Below are 18,801 nucleotides of genomic sequence, written 5' to 3'. Positions count from 1 at the left end.
GATTTAAGCACCGATAATAATATGTGATGATTTTGGGATGAAAACAATACAACTAACCAAAATATAATAAAGCTTATGTATAACATGATCGTTTTTGGAAGGGGAAATTTAGAGAATTGCCACATCATTTGTATCCTCAATAGTCATCACTCTTTGCCATTGTCAAACACTCCAAGCCACAAGAGGTATTACCATGTTTTGACATGGTAGACACTAGTAAACCATATAATTGCTAGGTACTGTACTGCATTAAGATGCTAATGGCTATTGCCCATCACAAGGCAAATTTTGAATTATAGTCATGAGTTGTGGGTTATAAACATAGGTTTAACCCTTCACCATCACAGACTCTGCATATTGATGAATTAATTAGCCTTCCCCATCACAGTGAAGTCACTAAATACCCTTTAGATCTTTAGAATCATTAGTTTTGCATTTAAAGTTGGAAGCAATTAGTTGTGAATGCCACATCAGCAGACACAAAGTGTATAAGTTGTTGGGTATTGAATTCTTCAGTTCTAGTCTTTGCTTCACACTGGTTGACTATCCAATACCTGGATCTCCCTCACCCTTTACATTGTACTGCAAAGGTAGTACAGGTTGGACCTCACTAATCCGGGAAGCTTGGGACCAGACTGGTTCCAGATTAGTGAAAGTTCAGAATCATTAAAGCCGAGGTTAAAGGGGGCAAAATAACGCATAAAATGTATTATTACTGTCTAATTACTTCAGTGTAGACATCTTTTCTAAAATAGTTAATGTCACATGCTTACATTTTGCGGCATTACAACTACTTCCACTGCTTGCTGGTCTCTTAGGAAGCATATTTAGGGGTAAATTATAAGTATTTAAAGGTAAAATAGTGGCAACAGTCACTAGAAGTGAGCTATAACACCGTCCCGAACCATCGAAGCTGTTGGACTATCGGGTCCTGGATTATCAGAGTCCATCCTGTATTGTACTGTATAGGCATAGATTTGTAAACAACGTAACTAGTACCTAGCTAGCACGTCAGTTTATAGAGCTGACATCACTCACCCTCAGTCAAAGGGATATCCAATTTCACCTGTGAGTAATCCAGTGAATTTCGTTAATTGATTTGTTGTTTCTGGACTGGCTGGGGGGGTCTATACAGTACTGTACTGGAATAGCATTACAGGAAGTGCTGGTTTGGAAGAGGATGAGGGAGACACTGTATTTATTGTCTCAGCATTGTACATGACAGCATATTTTGTGGGCTATTGTGTACTTTCACATGTTCTAATATTGAAAAGAGGAAAAACCTTTTAGTGAGCCTGTTAACTGGCTGAGTTGGTTTGGGTTACGGTATTTTTCAGTGAGAAGCAATTAGCTTGTAGCCCATTTCCTTCAATGTTTTCAGTCCTGACCTTGGCCTATTTTTACATCATCTCCAGCCTAAAGCAAAGCACTATGTACAAATGGCCTAGGAAATTATGTCACTGTTTTCAGTATGATTCGTCCAAACAGCGGTATCAGGCAACTGCATCTTAAAGGTAGTGGGGTTATTACTCCATTGTAGGAAGATGATATAACAAACTCCTGAGACGAATTTTTCACTGCATAACCTTTTTCTGGCATTCCCTAATATTTTTGTGGGTAAAAAGACTTCCAGATAAGTAGTAAGTGAGCTACAGTATATATTCCAATCTCATGGTTTAAAGACGAAAATGTGTGCATGAAAAAAGGAACAACCATCCCAAAATAATGCAGCAACACAAGCTGATAACACTTCTATGGCTCATTTCTTTGTTTACAAATTGTTTTAATGTTAGAACAATATGAAATGTGTTCGTTGCACAAAAATAATTATTAATTGAATAAGCATTCATAGAAGTTACCAATTTAGACTTTTTTCCAAAGTTATGTTTTATATCTTATTCCTTGGTGCTAAAAACTACAGTAGCTTCAAGCATAAATGGCAATTAATTTTCTTTCAAATACAGTACGTATGTACTCGGGAAAAACAGTAACAATAAGTGTTTATGTAAGCACACAACCTATCTCAAGCTCAAAGCCTTATTTTACGAATGTTTTCCTGCATTACGTCGTCGTCCATTGAGGCAGTGAATATGGAAAATATTTGTTTACATATCCTGTAAAGTGACAGCATAACTGTGGTGAGTATGAATATTAGATAAATTCATATTTTTTATTCGATAATCATTTCAGCTTAACACAATTAAAGGTCAGTACAGTATATACTGTACAGGGTATACCTATTCATTTTGACATCCAATTTTATTTCCATAAATTATTCCTGAATGTTTCTGAGTGATAATCTGGTATGTCATATTATTTCTTTTTACTTTACTTTATTTTTACTTTACTTTTATCCACTTCGCCACTGATCAGCTCGCTAGCTGCTTGGGCGGTTGGTCACGTCTCTGTTACTCACTGCTGGCAAGTACTGGGCACTTGAGAAAACTGTAGTGTATTCTAAAAGTGTAACTACAGTACGTGATTTAGTCTTACAATATTCTTAGGAAAACTTTTTTTTATTATTAATTTCTGCTACTATTTGACATGGTGACAATTTATTTGAGCGATTTTATTGTACACAGTACTGTACATATGTAAATATGGGGATTATTAATGGTATGCAATTTGAAAATACTGTAGACATCAAGAAAAGCACGTGTAGATTGGCTTGTTTGGTTACTCCTTGCTTAAAATGCACATTGTAGTTTTCTTTCCGTTCAAGTAGAATAAAATAATTACCTGATATGTTAATTTAACCCTTAAGTTGTCGCAAGATAGTATAATTAAATGACATGCTAACACTGGCAAAAAAAAATCTTGCAGAAATCAACTCAGAATGGTAAAAAACTTATGTAAAACAAAAAATCTGCTTGCTGAGATCTGGCAATTCATATAAATAAAGGATCCTCTTTTGTGACCTTGGTCCATCACAACACATAGCTGTATATTGTGGTGATCACAGCGACACATGTTATTATCGTATATTGTATCACAAAATCTACGTAATTGTTATTGTTAAGATATGGCAAGCAATGACGCATGTAATCAGCCAGTCAGTGATGTAAAGTACGAGAATTGAGGCGTGCTTGAGTACATATGGGTGTGTAAAATTCTCTACTCTATAATGATTTTCCACATATTGTTGTTGTCAATGATTGAATATTATTGTAATTTATCACATTCCCCAATCAATAACACCTAATGGAGAAACATATACTGTACTCAAGTGTTTTGTAGGTGTTTGTGGGCATTTGTATGATAATTATAACACATTGTGGGGTTTTGAGATATTGTTTCACACTCAGGATGGGTTGGAGAAAGGAAATTCACAATGTGCTCTCTCTATACATATTGTATTGGATGTACAATGCAGCTTGGTGCTGGGGAGTGGCAGCGTGGGTCCAAGCGTGGTGTAGAGAGAGCTGGTTGGTGAGGGTGCTCAGAGGAGGACATGCAGCTTGAGGGGCGCCATGGTCGCCGGCTGGAGCGAGGGCCACCAGACAGGAGCGGAGGTGTTGCTTGCTGGTGGCTGTAGGTAGAAGAAAGAGGTAGGTCACGGCCACGTGAGGTCTTATATAGCGGGGGTAGGCGTGGCTTGATAGTTGACCTCTGCTTTGTTAGGCGGCGCTGGTTACCGACCTAGACCACATGGCGTATGCTGGGGAATTCGAAGAGGGTCGGCTATTCAGCGACAAACGGCGGTTGTAGGGGAGAAATCCACTACAACATTACATTTATCAGTTGTATTATCTGTACAGGTATTTTATTCGTCGTTCCCTTATACTTTTTCACTCTTTCAAGGAAACTTCGTACTAGATGATTATACGCAGTAATGAATTTTGAACTGCACATTCACTTGTACTGTACAGTACTGAAAATGCAATTATATTTCCGAACATGCCAGCCGATTATTTTTCATTATACAGTACAGTATATATATGAGGCGCTCCTCACTAAAAGGGGGTGAAGCGCCAAATTAAAAAAGCTGAGGAAAACGTGTTTAAAGTTTTTCAAAGTTCAAACAACCATAACTTTGTTATTTTTCAAGCTAGAAGGTTCATTTTTTTATCGTGCAGCTTAATCCCTCTCTTAGGGATCTGTGAAAATTGGAAGTTAGAACTGTGAATAGTAATTATTTCATCGCGAGTTGAATGAGAATAACTACCCGTGATGTACAGTTGTTTGATCTTCAAACCAACAATAATCATGTTTTCTGCAAAATTCTCTTATTATTGTGGGCTAATACTGTAAAACAAGTTAATGGTCACCAAAAACAACACTCGTCTTACACCCCCCAAAAAAAATAATAATAATAAAAACTCATTTACCTATCAGTATTTATCTTTCTGTCCCTATTATTATCCCAAGATTTATAATATTGTTTAGTATAATAGTGTGTAATAATAAAGAAACGCCACTACACTCGCCCCCTTCCCCCCTCAACGTAATTAACATACGAATACAATGGTGGAGAAAGTTTGCATAGTCTTGGGTAAAAACAGTGTTGTGATAAAAGTATTACAATATTACTTTATTTAGTTCCTTCGTTTTATTATCCCTGAAGATCGTGGTAACTTGAAGTTACGTAAATCCTGTGACGTGCCTATAACTTTAATGGCCTCGTCATAATCAACCACACACTGATCAAAATCTTTCTCTGCAATCTCTAAAAATCGCCACACAGATTCTTCATCAACTAAATCATTGATTATTGATGCCGGCAACAGTTCTATTTCATTATAAGACTTGAGTTATGGGCTTACTTTCACTAGCATTCGTTGGGTCAGTGCGAGCAGGAAGCTGCTCCTTACAGCATCACTCAAGGGGAGGACTGACCCTCACAGCATCACTTGAGTGAGCGGTCTCCTGAAGTCCAGGCAGCCACGCTACCCTTTTAAGCCATTCATTTAGCGGAATCAGGACCTCTTCTCTGTAAACACCGCCCACCCCCCAATCTTTGTTCGGGTAGGACAGCAAACGCCAGCACTCGCACGCCAATACTCACTCGTCAATATTGACACCAGTGGTGATACCACTCCCGGGGTGCCAGGCGTCAACACTGCTTGGCGCATCTGGCGAGGTCACAGGTCGCGTGGAGGGGGGGGGGGCATCACTCGAGAGGGCGATCTGTGTCTTGAGAGCCACGTCACCCTTTACATTCAGCAGAATCAGGAACTCTTTATCCGTAAACACCCCCCCCCCCCACCCCTTCCCCAGCTGCCACATCTCACGAGGCAACAGGCCGTGTGGGGGGAGGGGGGGCGGTGAGAGATCCAATGATTGTTCGAGGTGGGCAGCGATTGTCAACAACTGACACCAGCATTTATAAGCCAGCAGCGATAACATAGAGGAAGGGTGAAAATAATGATATCCATCAAAAAACGCATTTTGGCCGAGGTGTCGCTTCACCCCCTTCTAATGCTGAGCGCCTCATATACTGTATCCTGCTTGCATCCAGGACTTCCTCAATTCCTACCTTGAGTACTGTATTATCAGCTTGCAGTCAGGGATGTCATGGTTGTATGCCACTCTTTGTCACCTGGTTCTCAGTAAATACTTTACTTAAGAAAGCAGTGTCATTATCACTCTTCTTTTTATTGACATGATAATTATCATGATATACATACAGTATCTATATCTTATTTATATGAATATACTAGCAGAAACGCAGGGCGACTCATCCGCTAGGCAACGGTAGGACACCACCCTCCGGGAGGCTCCACATTGTCTCCCTGTTCAGTCCCCAAAACTTCTTCCATCAATAGTTCATTAACGGTGTATGTAAGTTCCACAATGTTTTTCACTACAACGGTACAGCAAAGTATATTTTTTTAGCATTAAACTGTTATTATTTTATTGTCTAATCATCACTACATATAACACCACCCATCATCACTACATATAACATCATCCATCATCACTACAAATAACACCATCCATCATCACTACATATAACACCACCCATCATCACTACATATAACAACATCCATCATCACTACATAACACCACCCATCATCACTACATATAACATCCATCATCACTACATATAACATCATCATCCATCATCACTACATATAACATCATTCATCATCACTACATATAACACCATCTATCATCACTACATAACACCACCCATCATCACTACATATAACATCCATCATCACTTTGCCTGCCACCACCCATCATCACTACATAACAACATCCATCATCACTGTAACACCGCAACATCATCTTTCATAACAACATCCATCCATCACTACATATAACATCATCATCCATCCACCACTACATATCTTCATCATCACTACACCAACACCACCCATCATCACTACGTACCGCATCATCCATCACTACATAACACCGCATCATCACTGCATCTAACAACATCCATCAGCATCACTACGCCTTTACCATCATCACTACATGCCGCGCTATCATCACTCCCGCCTAACGCTCATCATCCATCACCACTACATATAACACCATCCATCATCACTACATATAACACCATCCATCATCACTACATATAACACCATCTATCATCACTGCACTTTGCCCATCATCTATACTATAACATCCATCGTATACATTTACCACCCATCATCGCACCACGCCTGTATCGCCGCCCACCGCTCCCATCGTCGCCACGCCTGACATCCGTCATCGCAACATCATCATCCATCAATCACTACATACAACAAGCATCCATCATCACTACATAACACCACCCATCATCACCATATAACATCCATCATCACTACATATAACATCATCATCCATCATCACTACATATAACATCATTCATCATCACTACATATAACACCATCTATCATCACTACATAACACCACCCATCATCACTACATATAACAATATCCATCATCACTACATAACACCACCCATCATCACTACATATAACATCCATCATCACTACATATAACATCATCATCCATCATCACTACATATAACAACATCCATCATCACTACATATAACATCATCACCCATCATCACTACATATAACATCATTCATCATCACTACATATAACACCATCCATCATCACTACATATAACATCCATCATCACTACATATAACATCATCATCCATCATCACTACATATAACAACATCCATCATCACTACATATAACATCATCACCCATCATCACTACATATAACATCATTCATCATCACTACATATAACACCATCCATCATCACTACAGATCGGTAAAGTAGTTCCCAGATTCTCGTGAGGACACACAGACATACTTCTTTGTTATATATATATGTCATATGAATGTTATTTTACGTTGGCATATATTGTAACTTGGAATGTTTGGGGGTTTTGCAGTAAATTCATTTTAGTTGACATATTTTCATGTCGTGGGTGCCTGCACAATATAGTGACAAGTTTGGTAATCATTCTTTTGTGCATGTACTATTAAATATGGATTTACTAACGAAAGTGAAAACCGGACGCGGAACTATGAGTAAGGTGGAGGTTCAGTGTAATGTGGCCACACCTGAAGGAGGTGCCATCACCGCTCCCCACCTGTTGAGGTCCTCACCTGCCACTCACCTCTCATCTGTACCTGAACCATCATCATCACCTGGAATTATTTATATTTTGTAGTCGTAGAATGCATTATGATAAGCCTATAAGCCTATACATCAAGTTATTGAATACCCTATACCTCAACAAATGCTGTAGTGTGCTGCCATCTATAGAGGATCAAGGTGTGTTAGTTTTCCATGTTTATTAATTTTGTTTGACACCCTTTTTATTTGTGTAGTGAACGCTGGTCTGTGAAGCAGGATTAGTTTCATCGGGAAATAGGGAATTAATAAACAGATACATTAACAAAGTTGAAAGTTGATATAAGAGGTGAACAATACATTAAATACTGGTTGTTCTAAGCCCTCACTCGACCAGGACTTCTCTCAGCACTTTAAAGTCTTAAAATTTCTCGACTAATAAACAGGTAATATCTTCTGAAACTCTTATATATGTATATAGGTATATAAGCAACGTTTTAAATGCATTTATCATTATTTAAGTTTCACGGAGAATGGTTAATACTTAATATCAGAGAAATAAGAAACATGACGATGTGTTTGTGTGGGAAGTAGAGAGCTCGACTCCACCACCCGTAGTGACCCAATGTACAGTAATTCAATATTTTATACGCACATTATTTGTTGTGTGTACAAGTAGCGGAAGTTGTCAGGATTTCAAAATTAATGGCAACTTCATATTTGTTATTGTTTTGAGTGTTATAGTGGTCGCCTCCCCACTCTCACTATTCTATCCTCTTGGCCACTGATGGCTGCTGGCGGTAGGTTACGTCTCTGGTACTCAAGTACTGGCTCCAGACCACAATGTATCTGTACTGGCGCCAGTATTGGTCAAGCTCATACTTGTTGCCGTCACAACATTCCCTGACTGACTGTTCTAAGAGATCAAAACTCTCTCCAAAAAAATTTGCCTTGACAATTTTATGATCTTTTGGCTTCTTTAACATGAGGCTGGGACCTCTTGTGGGGCGAGAATAGGCCAATTCCAGTTATGAGCACTCAACTGTGTAATTTCCTCTTAAGGTGCTTATAGACGTCTGTTGTCACCTCTTGCCCTTCTATTATATATGCAAGGCAACTGCAGGTTTTCTAACCTCTCAGGGTACCTGAGGTGCTGGCTCATATCACAACTTTGTAAGTATTCCAAGTGATTAGTAGTTAAAAAAGAAGGCACTTTATATTCAGACAATCTTGAGGCAGAAATATGCCTAAATCACCAGCTCATGATGTCCATTTGCGTGGACATGATGCTGCTCCAGTCTCAACATTTTGTTCATCAATCTTGGCCTTAAATCCTTAAATTGTGGACATGGAACAATTGTGTGATCAGTGTATGCACAAAATATAGGTTTTTATCAAATATTATTATTATTTTTTAAATTTCTTATGACATTATAGGCAAGCATGCAGAATAGCCATATGCATTTAAATATTTCGGTGGGAAACGAGAGTGTCTATTGACTTTGGCTACAATTGCCTTCATCAGTCGTAATGGACGTTAAAGTGGAATGTCCGATTCTGTGTCTTCCGCACCATATCAAACCTCGGTTAAAATTCGTATAATGACAGCAGCAAGATTATTATATATGGATATTTAAGGATTATTAGGTTAGGTACATTAGGTTTGGTTAGGTTAGGTTAGGTTTCAACAGTGATTTGGAAGTTGAAATTGTTATTCTCATAACAAAAAGGAGCCACAGCCATTAAACGAATATTTATCCTAACCTTTTCAAGTAAAGTGAGTGTTATAGATTCTAATTTTGCCACTACTGCAGCCAAGCTGTTCCAGGTGGTTTACATAAAAACATAAGAGTGGAGGAAACTGCAACAGGCCTATTGGCCCATACTGGGCAGTCCCATTTACACCCAACCCGCTATCGCTCATATATCCATCCAACGTATGTTTGAAGCTTTCCAGAGTGTTTGAGTTAATGATGATATTTGGTAACTTGTTCCAGTCGTCCACTACTCTATTTCCAAACCAATGTTTACCTATTTCGTGCCTAAATATAAATTTGTCTAATTTAAAGCCATTGTTACAAGTTCACTCCTGTTTGGATAGTTTGAGTACCTTTGTTATATCATCTGTTTAGCCCTGACTTCCATTTATACACCTCGATCATATTGCTCCTCACTCTACGTCTCTCGAGGGAGTACGAATTAAGATGCAGTATTTCCTTAAGTTTAATCTGAATATTATTATTTTTTAAATCTTTTTATCGCGTCCTGAAGAAGTTGAGTTGACTCTTCAAATATATTGTTACATGTTTCTCTCTCATATACCTGGTATACTACCCATGATCTTGGAGCATTCACATCTCTTCATAAGTTACTGATAGTTTTTTAGTGATGGTACCATTCTTTTGGATTGTCCTTGGATATTCTCAGCATCTTTTACAGTATACATCATGCTTGTTTTGCATATTCAGTAGTGTTTGCATTTGGATCTGAGACATGTAAAGGCATTTAATCATAACCTTATCCAAATGCTCGAAAGTTCTCCTTGTTAAACCCATATATAATTTTGTTAGCTAAAATTATCATACTTATAATGCCAAAATCTATCTCTGAGTTATATTTTTCCCTTAATTGTCACAGCTGATTATCTGTTGCTGTTCTCTCACATTAGATATATCATGCCAGGCTACATTTTTACTGTACAGTGTTTACATTTTTCAGGAGGACCATAATTTCAACTTCATATCCTCATACAGTCTATGAAAATCCATAAAATTAGTTTTACATCTGAATAATTAGTTTTCTCCACATACTGTACTGTACATGGATACCTCACTGGTTTTTATTTAAGTGCTTCCCCATCTGGAGTACTGTCACCCCATCTGGTCCCCGAGATATGCTAGGGACTGTCTGAAAATGAGGAGGGCCAAGCTGGTGCCTCCATCTCAGCTACCCTGCGAGATTGGAGCGCCTGAACTTGCCTAGCTTATACTACAGACGGGCAAGGGGGGACCTAGTTGAGGTTTATAAGCATCTCAGGGGGCACTACTCAGTTAGTCCTTACTTTGGCGGACGCTCGCCCCACAAGGGGTCACAGCTCAAGATTGAAGAAGCCGCAAGTGTGAGGGCAAACTTTTTCGGAGTGAGGGTTGTAAACTCTTGGAACAATCTACCTGACGGCACCAGCTCTTTGGACTTGACCAACACTGGAGCGGGTTCAGGTACATTCAGGAGCCGGTGCATGCCCAGTATTTGCCAACAGTGCGTGATATCTGGAAGTGGATTTAACAACTGTATAGTAAAAAAAATACTGCATAAACAACAGTGATAGACCTAGAACTGATACTTGGGGTAGCCTTTTGTCACCCCTTTTTTTCTGTTCTCCAAAAAAGCTTTAATCCATTTTATATAGTCTTGACCAGTGTTACATGATTTTAATTTTTGGAGCAGTCTTGTGTGTGTGGGGCCTATCAAAGGCCTTCATTAGGTCATAATATGCAACTTACACAGCATATCCATCTTCCAATACTTCATTCCAACTATCTAAAGCTGTGGATCTAACAGGTGTGAAGCCATACTGTAACTTACTTTTTTTTTTAGGTGGTCCATAATATCTTCCCTTATTAGAGATTCCATTACTGTATTTTCAAATGACATAAATAAGTCAAACTTATTGGTTTATATTTTCCTTGATTAGCTTCTCTCTCTCTTTCTCTCTCTTTAAATTGCTGTTATCTGTGCATTTTTCACTCCTCTGGGATAACTCCTTCCTCAAAGTAGCACAGTACTGGACTAAAAAATAGATGGTACTGTACAGAAGCCACTTGATGAGAGTGGTCTGACCTTAGCACCAACTTGAGGAATTTTCTCCAGAGAAGATGAAACCTTTCTTACCATGAGAAACACAGGGTAATAAGCAAGAAGAATGGGTTTTGCATAATTTCACTATTACAATTTTTTACTTTTTCCATTTTGGGAGGAGCTGCCATTTATTTTCTGTAATTGAATGTCGGTTCTTTCCTGGATTTAATTTTTAGATACAGCTACATTATATAATTCATCGTTAATAAAATGAAGAAAACTTCACCTACCCTAACATACTACCGTTATTATTTTCTGCTTTATTCTTTTAAAATAAAATACCATTTTTTTATACAGCTGCATTTGATAATTTATCATTCATAAAATAAAGAATACTAACCTACCAAACCAAACCTAACCAAACCTTACCTAACCTAGCCTAACCTAACCAAACCAAGAAACCTATCTAACCCTACCTAACATCCTAGCCGGGGGCTCTGCACCCGGCGTATTAAGCAGAAAGAACTTACCGTATTTTGCCGCATATAAGATGCATCTCCGCAAAGGACGCATCCTAAATTTAGCATGTAATATGTTGGAAAAATAAAAGTGAGGGGAATTTTCATGTTAAAAAAAAATTTATTGCCACTTTATTTGTAAAAAGAAAACATTCATACCAAAACATGCCAGTGTGTAGTATCGTAACTTTACCAAAACAAAACAAAAATGGCTGCCGGGTGGATAGACCATTGTTCCGTTGTTTGTTGAGCATTAGCCGGTAATTGAAGCATTTCGTGCCTCAATGAAGGTTTGTTTTATTTTATAAGGCAGTTACACGTTTATACAAGAAATATAACACTGGTTATTGCTGGGAAATCTGTAAACATCTATGACAACGAGTGGTTTGCCTGACCACTGTCAGTAGTTTCTAGAATTATCGCAGTCAGTTACTGAATATTCCTTGTTTATTTATTATTGTTTTAATTGTTCTCTTTGTTAAATGGAATTATTCTTGTAATACACGTATACCATATATATTCATTCTGAAGTTGTTTGGATTCTTATACTAGGGGGATACCGAGATCCCAAGCTGGACCCCAATCCTGACCTTCACCATAATGGACGCAGGGTGATTTTGAGGGTAAAATTTTGAAGGAAAAAAGCGTGTCCTATATACCACAAAATACGGTACTCTCATATATGGTACCAGTGAAAGCAACTTTCTTGAAACAACATGGTGTAATATTATGTTTTTTGTAGCTTTGAGAGTATGATTGATTATTGCGCTGCAACAAACAAACTATCAGCGGATGACAACACGCGCCGACACGGCAGATTTGTCAGCAGAATATTTACGATAAATACAGTACAGTGATTTCTGCTATAACGCGTGTTTTGATAACGTGAATTTGCTCTAACGCGATTTATGAATTAGGAACGATATTTGTATAACGCGAACGCTTGTTTGCTATAACGCGATTTTTGCTTACTATTTCTCCAATTTTGTGGTACAATGGGGGTATGCTATAACGAATCTAATTGGTTCTAGAACCTTGTTCGTTATAGCATTCGTTCGTTATAGGATTAATCCGTTCCAGGCCCCCAAATACAACACAACATGGTGTAATCATTAATATGTTTAATAAATTAGAAAAAAAAAATTAAATAATGTTCGTTGTAGGAGTTTCGTTCGTTATAGCATTCTCAATTTTATGACCGTTCGTTATAGGAATATTCGTAGTAGAATCCGTTCGTTATAGCATACCCCACTGTATTAACTGTGAATATAGTAAAGAAGAATATCAACAAGAAGCGTTCTGGTGATAGAATTCCTGGTGATGATCGTAAAAGAAAGGATATAACACTTGAAGAGAAGCTCGATTTTATCAACCTCAAAATCACCCTTCTCCCCCATCAAGTAAAGTGTTACATTTACTGTATGATTTCATTATTAGATATGAATGTAACATTTATTTAGGCTGTGCTATCCTTTGTGTTAGGCTAACTACTAAATTTTTTCGATTTCGAGTAATCTGCACCTAACCCTGTTTTCTCCATAAGCCCTGTTATTTCTATTACGCGATTTTCTATAACACTATATTTTACAAGAACACAATTATCGCGTTATAGCAAAACTACCTGTAGTTAATTTCTTCGCATACAAAGCACATAGAGACATCATTTTAGTGTCTTATGATCAGTTTTTCACTGTGTTTTACTCCACAATTTCTCTCATTCTTCATGCCCTGCCCACTATAGGCAATTTATGACTGATAGGTAGAGAAAAACTAAAAACTAATAAAAATAAATACAGTACTTATTTATTATGAAAATAAAAGTTGTTGTGTCATTTTATTACTTACTATCATCATAACATCTGGAAAAAATGAATGAAATTGAACAACTCATTTGGGTGTTAGCCGTCTGTTCCACAATTACCCAATTGGGTAGGCATGTTTATAAACAGTTGTACAGCTCAGCATGAATATAGCCTATAGATAAATGGTGCACGTAGGCCATGGAAGTACTGTACAGTATACAGTACAGTTTCCTGTGCACCTAGACAGCGCAGGCAGGGTGTATTGGTTTAAACCAGTGGTGCTCAATCTTTTTTGCAAGAGGGACAAACTTAATATCTAGCAGTACTCGGGGCCGCACAGCAGTATGAATGGTGTCCTTATAAATTATTATTGGGGACTGTACTTTAGAGCACTACTGCATACAATATAATTAGGCAGTAGGATCCAACAAAAAAGGTAGGGGCTGTATACAAATTTCATCTAGGCTAGATTTGGCCTGGTTTAAACCCAGAGTTAAAACAATTGAGTTAAAACCATGTTTTGTTTTTTTTAACCCCTGGGCTTCAGGCTATGGTCGGCAACCCCATCCCCCCCAAGTGGGTATGTATATTTGGAACATTTAAAAAAACAAATAAAAAGCAATTCTACTCTTAAAACCTGGCCATGCATAATTTAAACAGGAAAAAATGAATATCCTTATCATAGGTTGGCAACACCTGGCTTGGACGATTCGTGAATGTTCATGAAGTGGCGTGTGTGTGTGTGTGTGACGCATTAGTCACGAGGTAATCACACCAATTTGAAGGCAGTATGAGGTACAGGACACTTGCTTTACTATAGGCATTTACTGTATTGTAAGGCGTTTTAAGGTGCACGGAATAGCTAACAAGTTAGCTTTCCTGGACTGACATTAAAAAATATGACATTGTACTGTGTCTTGGGAATAACTTTTGTACAACACAGTCTTCAGAAAACAATAAAATTAGGAGAACTGTTATTTGGACACAATACGGAGAGAAATAGTGGAGAAAATATATAGAAAATTATGGAAAGAAAGAAAAAAGGAGAAAAGTCTATCAGTCAACAATAAATAAGAATATGTAACAAAAAATCAGGCCTGTTATAAAGGACTCGGAAAGCACAAGAAACAACCGAGAGCTGCTCTGCTCTGCACTTCTTCTCTCGCAGCCGAGTTTGTATTTTTCTGCACGTAATACGAGTAATTTCATGTTCGTTTAATTCTTAATTTTTGCACTTACAGAACTGTAATCAACTTGTTCACCCTTATTTAAAGTATCTTCTGAGTAATGATATTAAAGTTTTAATCATATTTGAGTAATTATCAATATTGTTACACCAGTCACCAACGGCTAATGAAATCGGATAGCACTCACATAAAAAGGGTGGAGCCTAAACAGGTTTCAACTAGGCGCAATCCTTTTCAATTCTTTCATGCCTCACGCTTTGTTTTAGGTCCTATCCAATATACTACCTTATATAAACTTATTTTTATTATTATATCACAGTTTTTTATTGCCTTGCATGCCTCCAACTCTTCAATATTAATCAAAACATTCTCCATAAGCGGCCATGATCTGCATATTTTCACCGGGTGAAATCGCTGATTGGTTGTTAGCTATTTGTGCCGCTTGGGCCCTGCGAAAGACTAACGCTTCATCGAGGTGTTAGCTAAAGTGTCATGCTCACAAATCAAAAGCAGCGTCTGCGCACACGGAATAGCTAACGCGTTAGCTATTCCGTGCATCAAAAACTCCTTACAGTAACTGCCTAATGTTTTTACTATTTACACTATTAACAATCATTATTACTGCTCCAGTAATTGATCACAATACAGTGCAAGGCTTATGCTTGTGCTTTTGTTTGGTAGAAACATGGTGAAGTGAGTCAAGTCCAAGGGCAAGATGCCTATACTGTTCATTAAATCAAAGCTGAGAAGCTTTTGAGAAGAGACTAGACGGCTCTCATGTGTGAGTGAGTGGAAGATAAATACTTACTTGGCAACATAATCTAGCCTTCTCCCACCCTTATTATTCAAATAGGCTGGCAAAAGATTAAAATGTTATGTGACCCAAAGCCTAGGGTTTATTAAACAATAAAACCATTTTTTTTAACCTTAGGTATGCACAAACAGGGTAAAGAAAATACATTATGAATTTGTTTTAATGATTGGTTTAAAGCAAACCATCCTGAGGCTAAGGGACTCCACACTCACAAGTTTCTTTCTTGTATTCGCCATTTTTTTTTTTTTTTTTTTTTAAATGGGGATTAGCCCACCCGGGTACAGGTCACTGACCCACATCGAGGCCTGGGGGGCAAAAATGTAATAATAATAATAAATAATAATAATTACTGTATAATAATTCATAGTAAATAAAATTTCTACTAAAAAATAAAATAATAAAATAATAATGATAATAATAATGATAATAATAATAATAATAATAATAGTAATAATAATAATATTAATAATAATAAAGAACCATAAATACAAAAATGAAAAAAATTGACAACAGTGAGGAACAATATATGTATGTTGTGTTGTCAATAGTAAGAGAAACAATTGAGACCCTGCAATTGTGTGTAAATGAGGCAGAAAGTCAGATCAGCAACCTGGGACTTGGTCACAATTTTGGTGATGCCATATGGCAGCAGGATCCACCATTAGACAATACATTATAGTTCCAATTTCTTCCCAGGCGGTAGTACCTCCCTGTTTGGCAGCTGCCTACTACAGTACTTGCTAATAGTAATGACAAGTTGAAAAAAAAATATAATCAAATATTTTTCTAAAATGACAAATTTATATCAACACATTGCACTAAAATCACTAGTTAATGAATACTTTAAAAAGCTTTTGGTGACTAAAAGAAATTCGATGATAATATAATAATGATACAGATGCCTTAAACTGTCGTAGTTGTCAAAGCAGTTTAAATATGGAGAATAAGTTTGTGCATGAACTGCAAATACTGTAGCTCAAATTTTTATTTTATTTATTTTATTAAAAAATTTTTTTTTAAGGGTATTAGCCCACCCGGGCACAAGTAATTTTAATGACCTACATCAAGGCCTAGGGGGCGAAAATATAATAAAATGATGATAATAATTATGATGATGATGATAATAATAAAATTAATAAAAACCTATAACAATTATAATAAAAGAAAAGAATAAAAATTTATAGAAATTATACATAATATTGTAATACCGGTAATAATAATAATAAATAAATTAATAAAAAATAAAAAAAATAAAAATATCAAGAGTGAGAAATGACATGTATGTTGTGTTGTCAAAGTAAGAGAAACAATTGAGACCATCAATTGTGTGTAACTGAGGCAGTCGGTTCATAATACAGTGGTCCCTTGGTTAACGAACAGTTCGATTAACGAAATCTCGGTTAACGAATTACCTACCATAAGAATCTTCAATTCGGTTAACGAACAAAACTTCGATTAACAAAATCCTTACGACAAACACGTTTTGTTGTGAGCATCAGCTGATGGGCTAGTCTACCAATTCAGTAATCTGTTCTTATGTTTACATTCATTTCCAGTGGAGTAAATATCAAGAAATTTGTGCTCTTTAATATTTTGCATTTTTTATTTTAAAATTATTAGTCATTTTAAAATTTAGTTAACATATTGATAATATATGCCGTACAGGGAACCAGTTTTTTGTGCGCCCATCAGCCGCTTGTCTCACCCACCAGGCGTCAGTTTGGCTTTGTTTACAGTGAAGTGAACATTGATTTTGTTGGTGTCTTGAATATTTTTGCATTTTTACATTAAAATTATTGGTCATTCTTAAATTTAGTTTACATATTGATAATATATAGCACAGTGCAGTGTTGATTGAAATAAAATAATCTTGAATTACACCTAGTGAACTTAAAATTTTATTGGTGAAATTACTGCATCAAGCATGGGTCCCCTGAAAGGTGATTTCTCCTCCGTCCCCACTTCCTTCTATTCTACCTTCTCCTCCACCCCCACTTCTAATTCCCATCATCATCATCAACCAGGAACCTTCTACATACACACCTCAAAGTACGTGTACTTTACTGCATTTTTTTTTACTTTGTATGTACTTATCTGTGAGCTGGAACTAATTACCCAATATCCCATTGAAACAATGGATTCGGTTAACGAAATTTTCGGTTAACGAACGACTCTGTGGAATGAATTGTGTTCGTTAACTGAGGGACCATTGTACAGGCAGTCCCTACTTAACCACCTTTGTGTTCATGAAAATGTGTTTTTAAACCAGACCAATAAATCCTATTAAAACAATGATACAACTAGGTGATTACCACTAATTGATATTAAGATAAAGTAATATTACACTATTGTACATAGTAAAAAATGTACTGCACGGATTATGTGCGAAACAATATGACACCACGGACGAGGGAGAGAGGAATATGTGTGTTGGTCCTGTACAGTGGTCCCTCGGTTTTTGGGTAATTGGTTCTAGCTCACCGAAAATTGCCTAAATTCAACAAAAAAGGTAGAAAAGTACACTTACTTTGAGGTGTGTATGTAGAAGGCTCCTGGATGATGATGATGGAAATTAGAATGGGGGTGAAGGAGAAGGGAGAAGAGAAGTCATTGGGGTGGAAGAGAAGTCACCCCATTTCACCCATAAAATTTTAGTTCTCTTGGTGTAATTCAAGATTATTTTCTTTAAATCAACACTGCACTGCATTATATATTGTCAATATGTAAAATAAATTTCAAAATGACCAATAATTTGCTTGCAAACACAGAAAAAAGCGTTTAGTTGAAGAGAGTCTCAAGCAAGATGTTACCTCCACTGAAAAGACACAAAGACTGACACCTGTTTGGTGTGTTGACAGGCTGGATGGCGTGCATAAAACAAGTTTCCTTACCTTCAATTATGTTCAATAATTGTTAAAATTACTAAACAATTTAATTTTAAATTTTTAAAATTATTGATATTTACTAAAATGGTAAGGAATATAAGTCCTAGAACTGATTACAGGCATCCCCTGCGTTACGGAAGGGTTCCATCCCTGGACAATTGACCGCATCGCAAAATTCCGTAACGCGAAACCAATTTTCCCATTGACTTCCATTATAAAACTGGCGTTCCTACGGAATTTTTTTAGGCCCCAAAAACGTAATTCAA

General features: G+C 37.1%; 1 long non-coding RNA gene across 1 annotated transcript in view; it reads left to right on the top strand.

Moving 5' to 3' along the window:
- The first annotated feature begins 7,745 nt into the window (after nucleotides 1–7,745).
- LOC121859156 overlaps nucleotides 7,746–18,801 on the top strand; it is a 45,665-nt gene continuing 34,609 nt past the window's right edge. Inside the window, exon 1 of the long non-coding RNA XR_006087612.1 lies at nucleotides 7,746–7,977. This is a non-coding gene — a long non-coding RNA (uncharacterized LOC121859156). The remainder of the gene's footprint in view (nucleotides 7,978–18,801) is intronic.

This window comes from Homarus americanus, unplaced genomic scaffold, assembly GCF_018991925.1.
Source record: "Homarus americanus isolate GMGI-L3 unplaced genomic scaffold, GMGI_Hamer_2.0 scaffold50924, whole genome shotgun sequence".
Lineage (NCBI taxonomy): Eukaryota > Metazoa > Arthropoda > Malacostraca > Decapoda > Nephropidae > Homarus > Homarus americanus.
Note: the sequence above shows the minus strand (reverse complement) of the source record. Positions and strands in the feature narration are given on the sequence as shown.